The sequence below is a fragment of the Coregonus lavaretus genome, assembly GCF_964263955.1.
Source record: "Coregonus lavaretus genome assembly, chromosome: 4".
Lineage (NCBI taxonomy): Eukaryota > Metazoa > Chordata > Actinopteri > Salmoniformes > Salmonidae > Coregonus > Coregonus lavaretus.
In genome coordinates this window covers 56133148-56141975 of record NC_139991.1, presented here as the reverse complement: position 1 = coordinate 56141975, position 8828 = coordinate 56133148, and positions in this window count along the sequence as shown.

The window sequence follows — 8828 nt, the reverse complement described above, 5'->3', positions numbered from 1 at the left end:
TTACATATTTCTAGACCGTGAAACATCCATCTAATTGGTTGTATCTTTTTTTTCAATAAATTTACTACTAATGGATATGGCTGCCAGGTTTTATTTACAGAGCATAATGAGTGCGGTGGGAGCGCACCAGACAGGAAGCCCGAGAAACACCTGGAGACAGAAGCTTGAGGCAGATAGTGCCTTCAGAAAGTATTCACACCGCTTGACTTTTTCCACATTTAGTTGTGTTACAGCCTGAATTTAAAAATATAAAATTTAGATATTTTTTTTGTCACTGGCCTACACACAATATCCCATAATGTCAAAGTGGAATTATGTTTTTAGAAATGTTTACAAATTAATTAAAACTGAAAAGGTGAAATGTCTTGGGTCAATAACTATTCAACCCCTTTGTTATTGCAAGCCTAAATAAGCTCAGGAGTAAAAAATGTGCTTAACAAGTCACATAAATTGAATGGACTCGCTGTGTGCAATAATAGTGTTTAACATGATTTTTGAATGGCTACCTCATCTCTGTACCCCACACATTCAATCATATGTAAGGTCCCACAGTCGAGCAGTGAATTTCAACCACAAAGACCAGGAAGGTTTTCCAATGCCTCAAAGAAGGGCGCCAATTGGTAGTGATTCAAGTTATGCGTCATTGCGACGGATTTCCGCCATGGGAATCGAGAGATTCGTTTTTTAGATCAGTCAGAGAGGAAGAAAGAGAGCGACCCAACTCGGCGGAAAATCCGTCTCCCTCCAGCAGGTGACGTTTTTCGTTTTGCCCACCAAGCAAGGAGTTTTTGTATGGAGGTCAATGAGTGTCGAATTTGGCTTATTTGCTACGTGAGGTTTATTTAATCGAATATACGTTTCGTAACGCTTGATTGTTAGGAGTGTACTGATCTAAGTAGGACACGTGACATTCCGGCAACTTTGAGAAAAAGCACTTTATATCGGAGTTGTCTCGAGATGGCTATGTATATCCATGGCATGAGGCTAGTAGCGTAGCATGTTATCTCCATTGCATACAGGCGGTTGATGTCAACAACCCTTATTGAATATTCAAAACAGGATTACAATGAGATAAATCCACCAATCCAAAGAAAGGATAGGCGGGAGATAGACAACCCGCCGTGCCGCTCTGTTGACAACGACTCCAATTGTTAGGGCGGAGAGAGATGTACAGTATCTTGTCAGTATATACATAATCTTTGGATCAATGTAGATCTGCAATACAACTGTGGTTTGGAGATGACAGACAGAAGCATGTCTGTTCTACGAAATACATATATATATACAATATTCCCAAATAAATGTAACCTCTAATATTTTATTTTCTCTGTTGTGATGTGTGCACTGAACTGACATGCATGATGGTTGATGACACTCCAATGTTCAGATTAAGGGAATTAGCGTCTATAATGCGCACCACAGCAGCGCTCAACTCAGATAGAGGTGTGGAGCTGCTGGCAAAGTAATTCAAAGCCTATACTTTGTCACTCTGGATATAAGTTTCCAATGCTACTGTTTTTGCCATGTAATGTTGTTATTAAAACAAAATCAGACAACCCCATAGTGTTCTGACAAGAAGTCAATGCACAACTATTCTTAATGCAATCGTGGGAAAAGCAGTTTTGGAAAATGTATTTTGAAAGCAATTTTGCCTTTGTTTAAAAGAGGGGGGTCAGTTTTGCATTGCTACCACGTTTATTTATCTACTGTTTCAATTGCACGTGTGGCATTGTTTTTACAGATGCTTCAAGTATGGTTTAAGCGCAGCTGCTCAACAGAGCTCTTAAAGGTGCAAAGTTGTCTCAAAAGGGCAATGACATTCTTTGTAATATAACTTTTTTTTCTTCGAATTAATAATTATTTATATATTCATATTTATAATAAAATTATAATAATTAATAATACCAATCAAGATGTTGTGTCCAATGTGGTGAATGCATATAGACAAACCCCATGCATCAGCCTATACACATTTTATAGCCACAATGCTTCATCAGTTGGGCTACAGGTGATAATGCTTATTGCTAATAGCACATATGATAATATAGACCATGCAAAGCCTATATGCATGGTCCAATATTTTAAAATAATTGGCACATAATTTTTACCAATATGTTATTGGGCCCATTTCTGAAAGTGGAAATTATATTTTAGATGATGTCAGCATACTTTTATTTTCATACATTTTGGAGTAGAATGTCCTTTTAGAAAGTCACCAGAACTGAGCTTCTCAGTCCTTCTACATCAAAATTATTCCGGGGAGGACCCCGGATCCCCTAAGCAAGGGTACTTGAATTGGCAAACTTGCAGTTGAATAAATGTAGAAAATGATCCTCTTTCACCTAAAAGCATGATGGTCATGACTTTCTTACATGAAAGGGGAGGTTAACTTGGCCCTAGACAATCGGTCTGAGATCAACTTAAGTTTCAGTCATGGGATTTGTTTTTGCTTTAACCCCTGGCTAGATGGGTAAAAATAGAAAAAGGCAGACATTGAATATCCCTTTGAGCATGGTGAAGTTATTAATTACACTTTGTATGGTGTATTAATACACCCAGTCACTACAAAGATACATGCGTCCTTCCTATCCCTTTGAACATGGTGAAGTTAGAAATTACACTTTGAATGGTGTATCAATACACCCAGTCACGAGAAAAATACAGGCGTCCTTCCTAACTCAGTTTACTTTAAAACTGTTACAGAGTTTAATGGTTGTGATAGGAGAAAACTGAGGATGGATCAACAACATTGTAGTTACTCCACAATACTAACCTAATTGACAGAGTGAAAAGAAGGAAGCCAGTACAGAATAAAAATATTCCAAAACATGCATCCTAATTGCAATAAGGCACTAAAACTACGAAAAATATGGCAAAGAAATGTACTTTATGTCCTGAATACAAAGTGTTGTGTTTGGGGCAAATCCAACCCAACACATCACTGAGTACCACTTCATATTTTCAAACATCAAATCAAATTGTATTTATTAGTCACATACACGTGTTTAGCAGATGTTATAGCTTCTAGCTCCGACAGTGCAGTTAATCTAACAAGTAATATCTAACAATTTCACAACATATACCCAATACACACAAATCTAGTAAGGAATGGAATTTAAGAATATATACAGTGGGGAAAAAAAGTATTTAGTCAGCCACCAATTGTGCAAGTTCTCCCACTTAAAAAGATTAGAGAGGCCTGTAATTTTCATCATAGGTACACGTCAACTATGACTATTATTATTTTTTTTTTTACATTTATTTGCAAATTATGGTGGAAAATAAGTATTTGGTCACCTACAAACAAGCAAGATTTCTGGCTCTCACAGACCTGTAACTTCTTCTTTAAGAGGCTCCTCTGTCCTCCACTCGTTACCTGTATTAATGGCACCTGTTTGAACTTGTTATCAGTATAAAAGACACCTGTCCACAACCTCAAACAGTCACACTCCAAACTCCACTATGGCCAAGACCAAAGAGCTGTCAAAGGACACCAGAAACAAAATTGTAGACCTGCACCAGGCTGGGAAGACTGAATCTGCAATAGGTAAGCAGCTTGGTTTTAAGCAGGAATAAAATGCATTTTTGATCACTGGGTAACAGATTGAAACCTGCAATTACAGTGGCCCAAGTTGAGATATCTAGTTACATTTAGGATTTGTCTTAAAGCTCCTGCAAAGCTTTGGGATATACAGTGGGGAGAACAAGTATTTGATACACTGCCGATTTTGCAGGTTTTCCTACTTACAAACATGTAGAGGTCTGTATTTTTTATCATAGGTACACTTCAACTGTGAGAGACGGAATCTAAAAGAAAAATCCAGAAAATCACATTGTATGATTTAAGTAATTAATTTGTATTTTATTGCATGACATAAGTATTTGATACATCAGAAAAGCATTACTTAATATTTGGTACAGAAACCTTTGTTTGCAATTACAGAGATCATACGTTTCCTGTAGGTCTTGACCAGATTTGCACACACTGCAGCAGGGATTTTGGCCCACTCCTCCATACAGACCTTCTCCAGATCCTTCAGGTTTCGGGGCTGTCGCAAACTTCAGACGGGCCTGGACATGCGCTGGCTTGAGCAGGGGGACCTTGCGTGCGCTGCAGGATTTTAATCCATGACGGCGTAGTGTGTTACTAATGGTTTTCTTTGAGACTGTGGTCCCAGCTCTCTTCAGGTCATTGACCAGGTCCTGCCGTGTTGTTCTGGGCTGATCCCTCACCTTCCTCATGATCATTGATGCCCCACGATGAGATCTTGCATGGAGCCCCAGACAGAGGGTGATTGACCGTCATCTTGAACTTCTTCCATTTTCTAATAATTGCGCCAACAGTTGTTGCCTTCTCACCAAGCTGCTTGCCTATTGTCCTGTAGCCCATCCCAGCCTTGTGCAGGTCTACAATTTTATCCCTGATGTCCTTACACAGCTCTCTGGTCTTGGCCATTGTGGAGAGGTTGGAGTCTGTTTGATTGAGTGTGTGGACAGGTGTCTTTTATACAGGTAACGAGTTCAAACAGGTGTAGTTAATACAGGTAATGAGTGGAGAACAGGAGGGCTTCTTAAAGAAAAACTAACAGGTCTGTGAGAGCCGGAATTCGTACTGGTTGGTAGGTGATCAAATACTTATGTCATGCAATAAAATGCAAATTAATTACTTAAAAATCATACAATGTGATTTTCTGGATTTTTGTTTTAGATTCCGTCTCATACAGTTGAAGTGTACCTATGATAAAACTTACAGACCTCTACATGCTTTGTAAGTAGGAAAACCTGCAAAATCGGCAGTGTATCAAATACTTGTTCTCCCCACTGTATATGGACAAGCAATGACAGAGCGGCATGGACTAATGCTGTTATGGGTATGCTTGTCATCGGCAAGGACTAAGGAGTTGGTTTTACTATAAAAATAAGTGGAATATAGCTAAGCACAGGCAAAATCCTAGAGGAAAATCTGGTTCAGTCTGCTTTCCAACAGACACTGGGAGACAAATTCACCTTTCAGCAGGACAATAACCTAAAACAGGCCAAATATACACTGGAGTTGCTTACCAAGACAACATTGAATGTTCCAGAGTGGCCTAGTTACAGTTTTTACTTAAATCGGCTTGAAAATCTATGGACAGACTTGAAAATGGCTGTCTAGCAATGATCAACAAACTTGACAGAGCTTGAAGAATTTTAAAAATAATAATGTGCAAATATTGTACAATCAAGGTGTGCAAAGCTCTTAGAGACTTACCCAGAAAGACTCACAGCTGTAATCGCTGCCAATGGTGGTTCTAGTATTGACTCAGGGGTGTGAATACTTTTTTGTAAATTAGATATTTCTGTATTTCATTTTGAACACATTTGCAAAAATGTCTAAAAACATGTTTTCACTTTGTCATTATGGGTTTTGTGTGTCCATTTTGAATTCAGGCTGTAACACAACAAAATTGGCATTGTAGCATCTGTTGCCTTTTCTGTAGCCTACATGTCACATACACTTTTTACATCATGCGGGTCTCCGATCAAATCGCCTAAATGGCGCCTTACCAAATAAAAAAATTGGCTTCGATGTGAATATCCTAAAAACAGGACAGGTCAAAGTAAAATGGACAATAGCCGTTGGACTGAAATTAGCCTACTCACGAGTGCTGTCCTGTAGTTTCACTCAGTGGGCTACATTTTCATGATACTTTACGATTTGAAGTTTGTAGGCCTATTCCTTAATCATAGCAAAGAAGTAAATAAGAACTGCATAATCCAAGATAACGCAACTCCTGATCAACTTTGGTAGGTAGGCCTATAGCTGTCATATGCGGCACAACGCGTGAGTTTCAAGTTTGGGGAAGCTAAGAATGTGTCCTACCATTTCTACCAATCTGCTTCAGTTATGATTTTCATATTCGCATTTTCGTGGAACAGTTCCATTTCAATAATAACGTTTTCGTTAAAAAATGTAGATCCTTTCGATCACATTCATCTATCTACGCAGCCTGTCTGCCTTCCTTTATTACATTTACGTCATTTAGCAGACGCTCTAATCCAGAGCGATTTACAGTTAGTGAGTGCATACATTTCTCATACTGGCCCCCCGTGGGAATCGAACCCACAACCCTGGCGTTGCAAGCGCCATGCTCTACCAACTGAGCTACAGGAGGTCTTGACTTGAGCTATGGCTAGTGAAGTGAAACATTGTATCAAATCAATCAACCCCTTCCATCCCGAAGCTTGTTGCTAGCCAACTTGCAACATAGTATCAACTAGCCTATTCCGGGTCCTCAGAGTTTCCAGCGCCAGTGAGCTCCGGACAGACAGCTGGGAAAGTGTTCAGGCATTTTATGAAGTTTCTACTGGATATGTGGAATCATCAGATCATGACATTTTGCTCTTTCACACCGAGGCTTGGTGATTATCGAGGGGGAGTGTTGGAAATATTTTTTAAATACTTCGAGGAACTAGGCCTATTAGCCTTACATTCGCAATGGATTAATTAATTTTTCTATGTTGACTTACTGTATAAGGTGAAGATAAAATAACCGAGAAGCTCAGCTTATTAGTGGTGGTGAGAAATCAGACATCCCCAAATGGGCACTTGCCTACATTTGTGCGCAGCAGGCCAGGTAGCCTACTTTATTGTTCTCAGGCGTGCGTACTCCGTCAACATTAACAAACCAGTCCAGACACATGCTCACACGAAGCTCTCCAAACATAAGACAATAAAAAAATGTACAAAACTCGTAGGGCTTAAATGATGGTATGAAATAAACCAAAACGTGTTTCTCACAAGTGTAGCAGGTTGTGAACTCCGCAAACAATGTTTCCACTCCGAGAATGAGAACGTAAATGACTGTGATTAATACATGCATTAACTTTTGTAGGCCTAACCAAATGAGGTGATTAACGGTACATTTATTAGGCTACTGGTGACATATGTAATGGGGAATTGATCTAAATAAACAATCAATACACACAATGAAACAATGAATGCAGCAAGAATTGGTGGGAGACAGCTGAGCGCATTCTGGAGAGCTGAGCGCCTTCTGGAGAGCTGAGTGCCTTCTGGAGAGAGATGTGTCTATATCTTCGCCACACACCCCTCCCCTTCTTCTTGTCTCAACATTTCAAATTATACTCAAGATACATTATATTCACACATATTTTAGATTCTTTTCACTGACAGCCGCAACTCAATAATCAGCTAGTCCTATTTCCACGCATGCTGTCCAATTTGCCGGCTTCCCAACAAGGCATTTAAAAAAATTAGCTAATGATCTTCGGCAGCTAAGTCATGCAAAAACAGGAGTAATTATACTGTAGTGTATTAAGATTATGACTTTCTTTATGGGTTTAAGTGGAACCTTTGAGGATGTTTATTTTAGTATCAAGAGGGAATGTTTTAGTGTAACGCCACATACAACAGACAGGAAGTGTGTGTTGTAGACAGGGGATTGGACAGTAGAGGGAGCCACCCATATCTTGGGAAGATTATATATACTGGGTAAAAACAACGAAGAGGTTAGAGCAGCCATTGCAATCTGGGACGTTGCTCTCCGGGTGATCATGACATCTGTAAAACTTATGCTGAAAGCTTGTGATATGAATAAACTTATGATCAAGGTTCAGTATGAGCGGACTCCTTTGTTACAGCAATGACTAGCAACATTTTACTCGATACTACAGAATGGCGTCACGAAAAGGTACGGTCTGCGTCTCTTCAGTGTTATATTCATGAGCAACGACGTGACTCTCGCTCAAGGCGCCGGCATAAGGTGAGATTTCTCACGGTCTTGTGTGCGTTTCGTTCGTCTGCTTCTGGGTATGTGCGCTGGGGAGATGTACCGTGTAAAGGAACGATGTGTGCCTGGTGTTGCGTTATTGCTGAGAACTGGGGGTCTGGCTAATCATTATAAATTTGGTTGCACTGGTAGACAGCGCAAAAGGGGGGAGAGAGAGCCTATAGGGTGTCTATAGAGAGATATTTGCTTGAATAATAGTTCAAGAACAATCGATCAAGTGGAATAAGGAATGCCTAGGCAGATGTGTATGTAACTTAGAGCCGCTGTAAATCATGGAAAAGCCCTGGAAGACAGGCGACCTATTAAAGGTGGGCCAGAAAATCCTGATACGCGTTAGATGTGTTTTAGGTGAGTCCGATGGGCTGGAGACCGTGGTTTATTGATGATGTATATTGCCCCTCAGCTGGCGGTTGACGAACGGCTTGTTTGATGCAATCTCTCGTGTCGATTCCACAGATCTCGTGGTAGCATAAATTTAGCTAACAAATGGTATTTTACGGTACAGCGGAGGGAGAAATGCTAACGTGGCCTGCTAATTATGCTTCATGCTACATGCTAATGCTAATGCTAAATGCTAATCATGCTACATGCCAATTTTGGATGCGGGTTATGATTAATATTTCTTCCTTGGTGGTCCATAGGAATGGGACGAGCCATCAGAAATGTGTTTAGTTAGCTTGGGCTTGGTGTCTGGTGTCTTGTGAACTGTTAAGTGTTATTGTTTGTCTATAAAGGGTAAAAGAGAGGAGCTATAGCGGAATGCTAACGTTCTATTGTCTGGAGCTGCTTCCATGGTGAAATCGTATGGTTAAATGTATTGCGCCTGCGTGTGATTTTACTACACTAGATTATGACACGTTTGATTTTACGGCACTACACTACAACACGAGGGATTTTACTAAAACTACAACAAGGGGGATTTTGGGTAAATGGGTCATACTTCTGTTACACTGCAGGGGGAGACAGAGACACAGACGAGGGAACAAAGAGGAGAGATTTTAACACGAATGGAATCTTCTAGTTGTTACATCGGCT